At 48.5% G+C, this 15277-nt stretch overlaps 1 long non-coding RNA gene and 1 other non-coding gene across 2 annotated transcripts; both read right to left on the bottom strand.

The window, feature by feature from the left end:
• Positions 1 to 11256: 11256 nt before the first annotated feature.
• Positions 11257 to 11340, bottom strand: TRNAR-UCG. The gene has a single exon. It is a non-coding gene; the product is annotated as a tRNA-Arg (tRNA).
• Positions 11341 to 11611: 271 nt separating this feature from the next.
• Positions 11612 to 13614, bottom strand: LOC122496913. The gene is made up of 2 exons (XR_006300986.1): positions 13195 to 13614; positions 11612 to 11766 (listed from the first exon to the last, which is right to left on the bottom strand). It is a non-coding gene; the product is annotated as an uncharacterized LOC122496913 (long non-coding RNA).
• Positions 13615 to 15277: the final 1663 nt, after the last annotated feature.

The following is a 15277-nucleotide window of genomic DNA, read 5'->3' as shown; positions in this document are numbered from 1 at the left end:
AGCTTCCATTTGATCAGCATCAAGTGTGACACTTCTAAGAAAAAAGAAAAAAGAAAACCATTCCCAGCCATGAAATTCCCTTTCGGCCTGAGCTAAATGAGACCATGTGCCCATTCCCAACCAAAAAATCCCTTGTGGTATGCCGTGCACTGAGGGTTTCCATTCCCTGCCCCTGGTGGGAAATGAGTCCTTTGCTACAAACACACGTTGAAACCATGCTAAGAAGATAACATTGGTTTTATTTTAATAATACTCAGCTCTGGGGGCGCCTGGGTGGCTCAGTCAGTTGAGCGACCGACTTTGGCTCAGGTCGTGATCTCACGGTTTGTGAGTTCGAGCCCTGTGTCGGGCTCTGTGCTGATGGCTCAGAGCCTGGAGCCTGTTTCCGATTCTGTGTCTCCCTCTCTCTCTGCCCCTCCCTCACTCATGCTCTGTCTCTCTCTGTCTCAGAAATAAATAAACATTAAAAAAAAATTAAAAAAAATAATACTCAGCTCTGAAAAATATGAGAGCTAACCATCAACCTTAAAGCTCCTCACTGTCCTTGATGATGGATCTGGGACTAGAGGTGCCCATGGTAATGACCTCATGGTAATGGGAAGTAAGAGTAAAATGCTGGAGTATGGATGAGGAAGGAGGGCAGGAGACAAGGGGCTTGCTGCCCTCGGAGACGGACTTTGGATGGATGGAATGGGAAAAGTAAGAAAATGTTGCTCTAGCATCTTCTATGCCCTGGTGGGTTCTCAGTCTTCTTCCTGTTCTCTTTCTGAAAATGGACTTAGCCCAGCAGAGGAACTGAAAGCAGGGGCTCCCACAATTATTTGTCCACCCGTGTTCAAAGCAGCATATTCCCAGTAGCCAAAAGGTCCATCGATGGATGAATGGATAAGCAAAATGTGGCTTATACACACAGTGGAATATTATTTAGTCTTAAAACAGAATGCCATTCTGACACATGCTTCTGCGTACTTTAAAGATATCCTAAGTGACATCAGCCAGACACAAAAGAGTAAATATTGTATGATTCCATTTATATAAGACTCCTCTACAGCCAATTTGAACAGACAGAAAGTAGAATGGTGGTTGACAGGGGCTGGGGTGGAGGTACAGAATGGGGAGTTACGTGTAGAGTTTCAGAACATGGGATAAAGAAGTTCCCAAGATGGACGGTGGTGATAGTTGTACGACAGTGTGAATGTGCCTTGTGCCACTGAAATGCACAGTTAAAAAAACGTTACAATGGTAAATTTTTTGTTATACATATTACCACAATAAAAAAAGAAGTGCTTGGCTCATCGTCCAGGCATCGAGGGCACATCAGAGGGGCGAAAGGAAATGCTCCAAGAACGATTGTTGATTGATTGAGCCATCAGGACAAAAGACACTTTTAGTGATATACTTTCATTTTGGTCCTGTCGGGGAAGAAAAAGTTTTCTCTACCTTTCAAGGTTGTTTTGTTTTGTTTTGTTTTGTTGGCTGGACTATGAATTAAATAAAATTAAATCTTTCATGAGACAGATTCACAGGAGAAAATCAAATTTAAGTACATATTAAAGGGCTCCATAGGAATATGAGGCCCACAGGCAGTCAAGCAATGGAGGCTTATATGGCACCCAGAGCTAAGGAGAAAGGGCTAGGGGTCTGGGACTACAAAGGGAAGGAAAACAATTCACAGGAAGAAGAAAAATAGTAAACGTTTGGGAAACAAATGTTTGTGGGGCCATATAGAAGCAGTAGGACACAGGGAGGAATTTTAACAAACGGACTTTGCGAAGTCCCTCCCTGTCCACCACCCCTCGTTCATACTATGTGGTGCTTATCCATGGTGATAGCTCCCTTCCTGGAGGGGGTCCACCATCTAAATTGTTCTAGGCAGTTAGAGGAAGGTCAAAGGCTCTTCCCTGAGCCTCTGTTTCTTAAAAATAATCAGCCTAGGGGTACCTGGGTGGCTCAGTCGGTTAAGCCCAACTTCAGCTCAGGTCATGATCTCATGGTTCGTGAGTTTGAGCCCTGTGTCGGGCTCCGTGCTGACAGCTCAGAGCCTGGAGCCTGCTTCAGATTCTGTGTCTCCCTCTGTCTGCCTCTCCCCCGCTTGCACTCTGGCTCTGTCTCTGTCTGTCTCTCTCTCAAAAATAAAGAAACATTAATAATAATAATCAGCCTAAAATAATCCGCATGCCAAGGAGACACTTTTTGGGGGTGGCAAATTTTGCTCCCCTACCATCCCATGACGATGATAAAGGTGACGATGAGGAGGAGACTCAGGCCTCCCATGGACAAAGCTCATGAGAGCCTGTCCCTCTGGGTCCCACAACCAGTATCCCCATTCCGCAGGCTCTCTGTGAGGTGAGGTTTCTAATTCTGTTCTCTGCAGGGCGGACCCACAGAGGGAGGAGAGGTGGGGAGGGGGATTTCCTTCTGTCAGGCAGGAAAGTAGTGTGAGGAAACAGAGCTCTCCTGCTCTTTGAATGGAAAATGTCTCTTTCAGACCTCGTTTTAGAGAGTTGTCCCCTTTCCACCTTGTATGGCCAGAAGGATGATGGAACAGCTGTCACCAGTTGGGTCTGACTCATTAGTTTATCATCTCTCCCCACCCCTCTCCCTAACCCCCTCCCTCCAAACCCACCCACCCCGAAAATGCCTAAGCACAGTTGACTATTTTAAGAACTGAATTCCCTGTCGGCATGGCAACTTCCCGGCTGTACCTCTTGTCATAGCTGCCTGGATGGAAGAAAAGCCACCTATCACCAGGGCTCCGGCCAGCCTGCAGCACAGATGTTTCAGGGATCAGACGTGGCCAGAGGGGGGACATCTAAGGCAGTCTGCATATTCTTCTTTGTGTGTTTGCTTGTTTTATGGCCCTTCAGCGACGTAAAAAACCATCCCTTGGCTGACTGGCCACAGAAAAACAGGCTGCTGGCCAGACGTGGCCCACAGATCATAGTTCACCCGACCCCTGTTGTAGGACAAGGGCAACAGGTGTTCACACTTGCCGGGGTTTCGCATTGTGGAAGTTTGAAAGATTTTGAAGGGTGAGTGGGCTACATGGGGAACAGACGGAGAGGGTTATGGAAGAAGGACAATGTGATTACGTGATTTCAAAACATTTCCCCCGAATATCTACATTTTGTTATACTAAACTAAAGTTTTAAGACTGTCATCTTTACCATATCCCAAATAAAGACGAAAGCTTACAATTAGTTCCTTTTGTAGCAAATGGTATTTATTTCATAAGCTCTCCTCATTCTTCACAAAAGCCAAATTTTCTTCAGATATATTGAAAGAGGGTTTTGAATTTTGTTTTTTCTTTTTTGCCTGAAAATTTTTTCAGAAAAAAAATTTTTTTAATTTACTTTAGGGGCACGTGGCTGGCTCAAGTCAGTAGAGCGTGCGACTCTTGATCTCAGGGTTGTGAGTTCCAGCCCCATGTTGGGCACAGAGATTACTTAACCCCCCCCCCCCCACACACACACCTTTAATTTACTTTAAAAATTTTTCTTCATTGTAGGAAATTGTAAGCACACTCAAAAGGAATAATAAACCGAATTCGCATGCTCTCATGTACCTGCCATTACCGGTTTTTTCTCTTAAAATATGGATTAAATGGGGGAGAATGGTTTGCAAATATATTTGGATAGAATCCACTTCTAGGCCATGTCTGAAAGTGATTGGTGAGGGGAGGGGTAGGAGGAACATCTGTAGGAAAGAAAGGGGATCACCCTGTGATGGTTACCATGGAAACCACTAGGTTAAGATGGTTGAGTTTGTTTATGGGGCAGTGAGGTTCTTGCTAATGGACTCGGGGTCAGAGCTGTTGGAGAAATCTACAGGCTGGTCCATGAGGCTACCTTGCTGTCTCTGGAACTCCCACCCTCCAATGCTGTTCTCAGTTTGAGAATATTTTCATTCTGAATTTCTAGGGCTTGCTTAAAAGAGAGACAGTTTTGTGTTTCCTTCCTCGATTTTAGGGCTTACTTTTTGCACTGCGTAAGCCAGAGTCAAAGTGTTCATTGCATCCTCACTTTGAGGAGTTCTGAGATTTGATAGCAGGCTGCTTGGAGTCCTGTTTACAACAGCAGCGAGCAAGTGCCTCCCTCCCTCGAAGAAAGCCCTGGTAGAAAGGCTGCTGGAGATCTTAGGGTATTGACCTCCACACTAGAATGCAGGAAACACAACGGTGCGCTCCAGAAGGGCAGGGAATCCAGCCTAAACTGATGAGATTGAGAGGCTCTTCATTTACTTTCTCCTGTTGGAAGGAACTTGACCCCAACGTAGAATATCCATCATTCGCCAATGTGCAGGGCTGCTTTAGACATCAGATTATTTACTATGGGGCGTACCAGTAGGAAGTGGAACTTCGGCATCCCGCTCCTTGGACTTGGGTCCAAGCCTCAGCATCTGTTATTTCTACCGTGACATACTCTGTCAACTACTAATGGGGTTGGTGGCAGAAACCGAACCCACAAGATGCCCAGCACCCATAAACGGCAGGCACAGAGGCAGAGGCAGGCTGGGCTTACTCATCCTGGGGTAAACATGAGCAGAGGGACACACAGAAGGCCGCCAAAAACCGACACAGATCCTCTCAGTGACAGACCCCCAGCGCTGGGACGCCTGTCCGGTTGAGGTCTTGCCCTAGTGCGCGCATCTGGCAGCTCCAGAGGGAAAAGGCTGCGCAGACGAGGCACGGCCACCGGGGGGCGCGCGGGCCCAGGATCGCGGGAACTCCGGGCTGCTGGAGGGAAAGCGGCGGGAGGGCTGGGCTCCAAACACTCCCTGCGGGGTGTTAGCAAACAGCTAGGACAGGTACCTCCTGAGCAGCTGCTTTCCCAGTCCGTGTCTCCCCACAAAATCAGAAATTCCTTGAGGCTAGTTGCTTCTCCCTTGCACAAGTCCCTTGCCCCCACCCTCGGTTTGCTGAGTAGAGTCAAACGATGCATTCTCACTCTGGAAGGCGAGAAGGTGGGGGCAAGAGGAGGGATGCGAAAGGAGGCCCTTGAGGGAGCTTTGAGGCAGCTTTTCTGGAAAGAAGTGAGAGATGATAGGTTGTCACCGGGTGGAGCCCAATCATTGGCTGGGAAGGGGAGCTTTACACTCGAAAACTTTGGGGGTGGAGCCTACAGGACAATGAACAATTTGGGGAAGAATTAAGGCGATGACTCTCAAACTTCTTGATCTCAGGACTCCTGTATACTCTTAAACATTATTGAGGACCTCAAAGAACCTTTTATTTATATGGGCTGTACCTCCCCAATTTTACCGTATTAGAAATTAAAACTGAAAATCTAAAAACGCATACTTATTGACTTAAAATTACAATAATGAACCTATCGTATTAACATAATTTTTAAACTAACTATATTTTCCACAACAACAAAACATTGTTAGTGAGAAGTGTGGCACCATTTTACATTCCTGGAAAATTTTTAAATGTTTAGCTTGATAAAAGACAGATGGAGTCTCATATCTGTTTTTGGACTCACTCTGTTGTGATAATCAGACTGAATTTTCCCAAAGCACATAGCTTCATATGTTCACGAGAAGATAGGAGGGAAAAAGGCAAATAACATTTTATTGTGGAAATAGTTTTCACCTTGTGGACCCCCTGCCCATTTTGATATTAAATAGAGCATTAATTGCATACAGTGTTATTTCTTGGAGAAGAATTGAAAGACTTTTTTAAAACAAAGGTTGCCTTTAGTGAGGGCTGAGGGCTGAGGGCTGAGGCCAGGCTGCCTTGCAATTCACCCATTGGCAAAGATGTGGCCTTCGTGGCCACTGATACCAGAAAGCAGGGCCTCAGCTGGTGGAGACACATGCCTGTTATATGTTCCCTCCCATCCTGTGTGTGATAGAACTCTATTACAGCTGACTTTTTTCTGTCTGCTGTTCTGAGTTGCAGCCGGCAGAATGGTGGCCAGCCTCCCTCTCTTGAGGCCAAAAGTATAAGAGAAAGTTGATTCTCCTTGGGGATGGTCTTGTTTTTCTGGTTCAGACAATCTACTGATTTTGAACCCATTTTGTGGCTTCTTGTCAATTCAAAGATGTTTCAAAACAATGTCCCACTCAACCTCACACCCGTTAGAATAGTTGTCATCAAAAAAAAAAAAAAAAAACCGCTATGGAATCACTATATTGTACACCTGAAACTAATATTACACTGTATGTTAACTAACTGGAATTTAAATAAAAACTTGAAAAAAAAAACCAGATAAGAGATAATAAGTGTTGGCAAAGGATTTGGAGAAAAGGGAACCCTGTGCACTGTTGGTAGGATGTAAATTGGTGCAGCCACTATGGAAAACAGTATGGAGGTTCTTTAAAAAATTAGAAGTAGAATGACCACTTCATGGTCCAATAATCTCACCTCTGAGTGTATATTCAAAGGAAACGAAAACAGGATCTCAAAGAAATATCTGCATTCCCATGTTCGTTGCAGCATTATTCACAACAGCCAAGACATGGAAACAACCTAAGTTTATATGTATAAACATACATACACATGTATGTAAATATATACACACACACACACATATATATACATACACACGCACGTATATATACACACACTGGGATATTATTCAGCCATAAGAAAGAAGGAAATCCTGCCATTTGCCACCTGGATGGACCTTGAGGGCATTATGCTAAGGGAAACAAGTCAGACAGAGAAAGACAAATACTGTATGATATCACTTATACATGTGAGATCTAAAAAAGCCAATGCATAGAAACAGGGTAGGATGTTGGTAACCAGGAGCTAGGGGTGGGGGGAATGGGGAGATGTTGGTCAAAGGGAACAAAGTTTCAGTCATAAGATGAATAAGTTGTGGGGATCTAATGTACAGCACGGTGATTATAGTTAATAATACTGTATCGTATACTTGAAAGTTGCCAAGAGAGTAGATCTTAAGTGTTCTCGCCACAAAAAAGAAATGATAATTATGAGACGTAATGGAGGTGTCAGCTAATGCTATGGGAGCGTTACATGTATCAGTGTATCAAATCAACATGTTGTACACCTTGTTTTGAAAGTTTATTCTTTTTAAAAAAATTTTTTTTTTCAACGTTTATTTATTTTTGAGACAGAGAGAGACAGAGCATGAACGGGGGAGGGGCAGAGAGAGAGGGAGACACAGAATCGGAAACAGGCTCCAGGCTCTGAGCCATCAGCCCAGAGCCCAACGCGGGGCTCGAACTCACGGACCGCGAGATCGTGACCTGGCTGAAGTCGGACGCTTAACCGACTGCGCCACCCAGGCGCCCCTAAAAGTTTATTCTTGAGAGAGAGACAGACAGACAGACATGGTGAGTGGGGGAGGGGCAGAGAGAGAGGGGAAGAGAGAGGATCCCAAGCAGGCTTTGCATTGTCAGCGCAGGGCCTGACGCCGGGCTCGAACCCATGGACCACAAGATCATGACCTGAGCCGAAATCAACAGTCGGATGTTAACCGACTACGCCACCCAGGCGCCCCCAACACATTGTACACCTTAAACTTACGTGTCAATTATATCTCAGGAAAGCTGAGGGGGAAATAACACAGTGGCTCCAGCATCTCTATGCCCCTAGGCCTACTCTGGGGGTCTGTGCAGAATGCCCCAGTCTGAATGAAGAGGCAAGGTGGGGAGAAGAGCAGAGTCAAGTTACAAATGAGGAAAGTTTCTTTCCAGTTAATTCCGTCCAAGGATACCTAACTTGGATGATTATCCTCATCGTCTGTGGAATGGCATAAAAATACTGACTTCTGGTCTCACCTCAGATTAACCAAAGTAGAGGCTGATTTTAAAGCTATAGGCCCACTCCCAACCCTCCTCTAACCCAGTCTACCAACTCTAAAAATCTTCCGTCCTCAGGCACCTTGCAACCACGTGGGGCATGTATTTAAAATTTTGAATTCCCCAAGCCTAATCCCTAGAAAGCCTAGAACCCGTTTAAGTAGATCTGGGACAGACCAGAGAACATTTTCTGAACAAGCATCTCCATTCATTCTGATGTAAATGACCCAGGACCACCCTTTGCCTCCAGGGTTATTACAGCCGGTGTATCTGTGTGTCACAGAGAGATCTTAGGCCCCAACTCAGAATCACCCTCAGCCTAACTTCTTTATCCTTTGAACAATCACACCCTTTCCTGGGCGGGGGAGGGGAGGGGGGGGGAGGGAATGGGTATCTAAATTTAAACTCCAGGGTTTCCAAGTCTCATTTGATGCAGGTGACAACCTTCCTCCCCAGTCCTAGAACCATACCTTCCAAGAAGATCCCAATCTTCTCAAACTCCATCTGGGCTCCGGCCTGAGCACTGCCTGTGCCCACGTTTCCCCGCATGCACACCTCCCTCCACCCTTCTCTAATCTAGGTCTGGCTCAGTGTGTTTGAAGATGGATACATGTCCATCTTTCAGAAAAGCCGAATTAAAGATGGCAGGGATATATTTAAAAAAAAAAAAAAAAAGGCAGATTTAAGACCTCAGCTTTCTTCCTACCAGGAGCCCCGCTTCTCCTTCTCCGCCAGTTCTGTAGAGGATATTTTAGTCCCATCATCACAGAAGCTGCTTCTCTCTCTCCACCCACTCCCTCCCCCGGCCATTGGTTGGAATGGCTGCCTGTCCCTTGGCTCACGGGTTTTCCTACCAGGACTCCTGGACCCTGGCTCCCTAGGGATGGTCCATGGGTCCCTGGAATCAGTTCCGAAGCCAGCTCTCCTCATCCTCTGCTTTGCTTCTAGATTCGCATTTACTCTGCGTGGCCCACACTTGTGAACATCAACTCATTTCACGAGTTCCTTAAAGCATCAAGTTGTGACAAGTGGATTTTTTTTTTTGTCCAGCTGTGTCTAAACGCATACGAACACACACTTGTGTGGTGCCCGGCCTCACTCATTTTGTGCTGTCGTCTGAACTCTATGGGAACCATCAACGAAATCTGGAGTTCTTCACGGTCAGCTTTGGAAGACTCGAGTCTGGGAGAGGCACGGTGAAAATGATGAGTGTGCACAAAGCAGGGCTGCCTCCCAATTCTGGACACCCACGTTGCTCCCATGCTGATTACATCCGAGTTTCTGGGGGTGGGCTTGTGCTTCCCTGGTGATTGTAACTGGCAGCCAGGGCGAGGAACACCACCCTACTCCCACTCTGCTCCTGGAAACATCTTCCCTTCTGTATTAATGAGTTTGTCATCAGCTAGACCCCAAGACCTGACCTTTAACTGCTCACCCACTGACTTTTGTCACACATTTTTCCTTGAGCTCTTCTTTCTAAGCTTATCTCTCTCTCTCTCTCTCTCTCTCTCTCTCTCTCTCGAGAAAGAGAGAGTGGGAGTGAGCAAGGGGCAGAGAGAGAGGGAGAGAGAGAGAATCCTGAAGGAGGGCTTGAGCTCACCCAACACGGGGCTCAAACTCATGAATCATGAGACCGTGATCTGAGCCAGAGTGGGATGCTTAACCCACTGAGCCACCCAGGTGCCCCTCTAGCGTATCTCTTAACTCAGGCAAAAGACCCCTGGGGCATAGTATCCCATGTTAAAAACTACCCCTCAAGTAGTAACAATTGCCCAAACAAGCCCAGCCACCAGTACCACCCAGACCAGTTTGACTTAACCCCCCACTCACACCTGCACAGATGGACCTTAGAGGGACCCATAGTGTGACTGACAGTTACCTTTATCTCATTAAAACACTAAAAATCTTCACCCAAGGGGGAGCACAAGCCTCATTCACATAACATACAATGGAGCTATGTTTCCTTAAGGCACCTGGCACCACCTATGCCCACCTCTACATACAAGGACATGGTTCCCATTTCTAAATATTCGTCCTGACCTTAAATAAAAGGAACCCATTCACTCTTGCTTGGGGAGTCCAGGCTTTGGAACTTATTCCTGTGATCTCCTTATTGCTGCAAAGAAAGTCTCCTTTGTAGGAGACCTCCACGTGGTGTAATTTCTGTCTGGGACTCGCCGAGGAGCGAGCTCGTGGGAGTTAAGTTACAGGTTGACTTGGTTCGGAAGTTGTCCAGAAGAAGTTGGTTTCACCCAAGGAGAAAAACCTATCAGAATGAAGTCCTCGCGGGAGTTCAGGACATACCACCCCAAGATATGCTGCTTCAGTATATTGATTATTTGGAGCTGAAGGCACTTGAAAAACAGCAGATACAGGGAGAGGCTCTCTCTGAACTCCCCGCATCTGCCTAAAGACAGATCCTCTGAAAGTAACTCCATTGTCATCAACCCCCAACCCTCAAGGTTCATCAACCAGGGAAGACTGGCTCCTGTCATGGGAGAGGAGACTACGAGTCGACACCACACCCAGACGGACTTTGTCACACACTGTCATACTTTCCCTCTGTTCTTAGGGCCCCTCCGTCTTTCCCCCAAGTCACTTACTGTCCCCTAAGTGACCTGCATCCGCACCCCCTTCTCTGTTAAGATGGTCTATAAGCTCTCAAATCTCATCTCTTTTTTAGGCGTTTGCTTTTTTTTCTGTGTGATGCCCTTATCCACGTAATATTAGAAATGAATAAATTTGTGTATCTTTTCTCCCATTAATCTGCCGCTTGTCAAGTGATTTCGTAGACCCAGCTATTGAAGCGAGGGGGGTAGAGGGAATGTCTTTCCTACATCCTCATTCATTCTTTCTTTCTTTCATCAGATATTTATTGAGCACCTAGCATGCCAAGTCCCATGCTAAGTATTAGAGATACTAGGTTGAATGAAATATAGGCCAGGCCTTAGGAGGCATAGTGGAGGGACCAGACATTAAACCAGCATCTGCAAAGAGAACTCAGCTTGTTCCCCAGGATCCTGGCCCACGCTGGTGGACTGAGGGAGGGAGGGCTCTATGAAGGATATTTTTGGGAAAAAGTATTTATCCATGGAAATTTCTCAGTACCTAAGGAAGGGCAATTTCAGGGACAACACAGTTTCTCTCACCTGCGAGCACCAACGTTTTTAAAGCACAGGCTCTTAATTGCTTCATGTCCTGATAAACCCATCATAAATTGAAAATACGGTAAACCAAAACTGTGTGTAATACACCTAACCTATCTAACATCACAATTTAGCCTCACCGACCTTACCTGTGGGCAGAACACTTACATGAGCCTATAGTTGGGCAAAATAATCTAACACAAAGCCTATTTTTTTAATTTTTTTAAATTTTTATTTATTTTTGAGACAGAGAGACAGAGCATGAATGGGGGAGGGGCAGAGAGAGAGGGAGACACAGAATCTGAAGCAGGCTCCAGGCTCTGAGCTGTTGGCACAGAGCCCGACATGGGGCTCGAACCCACGACCGTGAGATCATGACCTGAGCCGAAGTCAGAGGCTCAACCGACTGAGCCACCCAGGCACCCCAAGCCTATTCTTTTTATTAAAAAATTTTTTTTAACATTTATTCATTTTTTGAGAGACAGAGAGAGAGACAGAATGTGAGCAGGGGAGGGGCAGAGACAGAAGGACACACAGAATCCCAAGCAGGCTCCAGGCTCTGAGCTGTCAGCCCAGAGCCCCACCTGGGGCCCCAACCCGCAAAACGCTAGATCACGACCTGAGCCAAAGTTGGTCGCTTAACCGACTGAGCCACCTAGGTGCCCCAACAAAGACCATTTTATAATAAAGTGTTGAGTATCTCATGTGATTTATTGAATACTGTACCGAAAGTGAGAAACGCATGGTTGTATGGGGGCAGAGTGGGGTGAGTGTGTCAGCTGTTGACCCTCGTGGTCGCATGGCCGCCCGGGAGCCGTGGCAGAGAATGGTGCCGCTCATCTCCAGCCTGAGAAAAGATGCAAATTCAAAGTTTCAAGTACGGTTCCAACCGAACGTGTCATTTTTGCACCGCCATCAAGACCAAAGCTCCTAAGTCGAACCATCCTGAGTAGGGGACCATCCGTACCCCCATCTTATGGACAAGGAAACTGAAATGCAGAGAGATGAATTCACTTGTCTAAATCCCTGAGGATTTAGGAAGCAACCCTTAGGTCTGTATCATTCAGAGCCCTTCTTGTAAGAGCTAATCTCTGCCAGCTCTGGAGAGATGCGCTTCGGTGAAGGAGCTGGTAAAAACTGACAAGGCCACGTCACTGGCCTCTCAGTGGCACACTATAAAACACCAGGTGCCACCGCCTGCAGCTGGGCGGTAGCTGGGGGCTACCGGAGTCAGCAGTGGTGGGAGGGGCTTCGGAGCCGCGGTGGAAGACGGTGCTGGTGGCCTCGGCGGTCACGGTGGGCAGCCAGTAGTCACCTCGTGGCACAATAGCTGACACTTATTGGGCACTTACAGTGTACCAGACGCCAAAGTGCTTAGGACGGATTAATTTATTTCCTATTTATAATCCCCATTCTTGCAGATTAGGACACTGAGGCCCGGGAAGGGAAGATAACTTTCCCAGGTTATAGGTTATAACCTTCCGTATCTAGTAAGTATGGGGCCGGCATGCACAGCCAGTACGTTGATTGCCGGGCTTGTGTGCTTCAGAACTGTGTGGTGCTGCCTGTCCTAGATGCCTATAAGGGATGTAACAGCTTGAAGTGTGCTTAGCCGATCGGTAGTGCACCCCAGGAAAGAAGCGGGCAGGCGTGACAGATTGCAAAAGTGGCTTCAGGACTCTGCAGCTCCTTCCTCCGGGAGACGAAGTCCGCTTCCCAGCCCCTTGAGTTTGCTTGGCCTCGTGACTTGCCCTGACCAAGAAAATATGGCGGAAGCCAGGGGCACCAGTTCCAAGCCTAGGCCTCAAGAAGTCTTGCAGCTTCCGCTCTCCCCACCCTTGGGACCCTGCCGCCACAGGAAGAAGCTTGGGCAGGCTAGCCTGTCGGCTGAGAGATGCATGGCCCCGTCAGTCACCCTCTCAGTCCGGCTGAGCCCGCCATGTGAGTGAGGCAGTCCCAAAGGCCCCAGTGACCTGCCAGCTCACCACAGACACATAAGCCAGCCCAGCAGAGCCTGTGTAGAAGCCCCCCAGCTGACCCACAGAGTCGTGAGTAAATAAATACAAGTTTCTTATTCTCAGCCGCTGCTGTGTGGCTTGTTATGTAGCCATAAATACAGCAAGAAATACCTCGAGGAGAAGGAAGATACGAAATTGGAGGGAATTCCCACCGGGCGGTATGAATAAGTAGAATCCCTTGAGGCAGGGAAAAGAGATTCAGAGGAAGATGACTGGGGGGAGAACCTGCCTGGGTCCCTCAGGACCCAGCACCTCACCTCTTCTCACTGCCACCAGGTGGAGAGGAATGGCAGTACTCTTCTGGAGAGAAATGACAAGATGGTGGGTGAAGAAGCTGTCAGCTGACTTTGGGAAGACAATCCCCAGCCAGGCAGAGGTGGCTGCCTCTCCTCTCCACAGATACAGTGGGGGGTGCTGCGTGTGGGCAGAGAGAGGCGTTGAGAGAGCCCCGTCCACCGTGGACAGACTCCAGCCGCTCCCATCTGGGTAGCAGGGATCCAGACAGTGAGCTGTGGGAGCCTCAACTCAAGCAGCAGCTGTGCGAGTGAGGAGTGGAAAGAGGGGAGAAATGCTTAGGATGTACCTTGGAGCCAACTGAAATGGGGGGAATGGCCACTGCGGAGGAGGGGCGGCTTAAAATAACACTGCCGTTCAGAGTACAAAAGGGTGCCCCGCAACAAACAGAACAGATGGAAAGATTAAAGGATACTTACTAAGTGTCATCACCGTACAAAATGCACCTATTATGGTGTAACCAAGTGTTTCTGGTGATGACATTGGTAATTTCTTGACGTAGCCTGCCATCTGCCCTTGCGTTGAAGGATCACCCTTCCTTGAGGGATTTGAATTTTAAAAAGAATCAAAGCCCGCAGGTAAAGGGGAGATCCTGTATTGGTAGAATTCCAGGCAGCCATTGAAAAGTGGAGCAAGGGTTTTTCTTTTACGCGGGCCACTTCCGCGGGCTTTTGGCCTCAGTGCCAGCCGCAGAACCACAAAAAGGGGACCTCGGCCTCGGACGCTTTTAACTCCCTTCCTCCAAAGTTGCCCCTGTGTTTCTCGGACTTGGGGGAGCGGCTCTGTCCACCCCCGCCCCACCAGGCCCTCCTGCTCCGGAGCGCGAGGGTAGAGGACGGCCGAGCCCCCCCGCGGCCGCCAGAGGGCGCTGCGCAGTCGCCGGGTGCGCCGAGGCCGCCTGGGCGTGTGGCCTGGCGTGGGCATTTTTTGTGTTGTTTAAATGCCAGCGTTTACTGCTCACTCTTTTCCCAAACGTGTTTCTAATTTACCCGGTATTTCTTCTACGTGAAAAACTTTAGAAGAAGAAGAAAAATTCACGCTTAACTTTAGTTCCAGGGTGGGCAAAGGGGTTTGCCACCAAATGCGGTGTGGTTCCAGAAACCTCTGGTACTGGGGCCGAGCAGCCAGCAAGGGCTCCCCAGACTCTACCCTTGGGATAGGACGGAGGCACGCTGAACCAGCACACCGAACCCAGCTCCTGGAAATGCTCTTGCTAACAATCAGCAAGCCCGCAGGCTTTCGGCTCTGGAGAAGGGTCCGTTTCGGGCCGGTTCTGGAGCTGGTGGCCGCGGCCGGGCGGAGGGGCCACGCCGCGCCCCGAGCTCCCGCGGTGCCTCGGGCGGAGTGTGGCGCTCGGGGGAGGGGGGCGCGCGGCCGGGGCCCCGGGGTTCCGCGGGGGGCACAGCGGGCGCTCTGGGGCAGCAGTGCCGGCGCAGGGCAAAGTCGGGGAGGCACAGGGCCGGGGCTCCATGACGAGCGCAGAGGGGGCGTCCTGTCTGATGGGGGTGGCGGGGACTGTTCCTCGGGCTTGGGTGGAGGCTAACAAGCCTGACCGCCACAAATAGAAGGCAAGGGCGAAAAGACCCAAAGACCTTTTTGATTGCTGGGAGGTCTTGGGCAGAGAAAGCTCCTAATCCCTGGGGTGGGAGCTGGAGTGAGGTTCTGGGGGGAGTGTCTGATTGGCGGCTAGGTTCTGTTTTTCAGACCCGGAAAAAAAAAAAATCCCCTGTCCCCTGGGGAGATTTCTCAGTCACTTTTCTCCTGCAGGAAGCTGCTTCTTGTTGGAGCCTCCTGGGATTGGCAGAGTTAAAATCCTTTAACCCAGGATGCCTTGGGCCTTTTGTTCAGCTCTGACAATGGAATTGGGTGGAGGGGGCTGGGAAGGCAAGTAGCTGGGTCTGGGTGTATCCATGGGGTGGGGGTCTGGTAAAGCTGTGTGCAGTCACTGGATGAAAAAAGCAATTTAGTCGTGTGTGTGTGTGTGTGTGTGTGTGTGTGTGTGTGTGTTGGGGGGAGGGTGCAAGGGAGCCCAAGGCAAGGGGCACC

The sequence above is a fragment of the Prionailurus bengalensis genome, chromosome A3 (assembly GCF_016509475.1).
Source record: "Prionailurus bengalensis isolate Pbe53 chromosome A3, Fcat_Pben_1.1_paternal_pri, whole genome shotgun sequence".
NCBI classification, from domain to species: Eukaryota; Metazoa; Chordata; class Mammalia; order Carnivora; family Felidae; genus Prionailurus; species Prionailurus bengalensis.
This window is presented reverse-complemented; position numbering and strand designations above follow the sequence as displayed.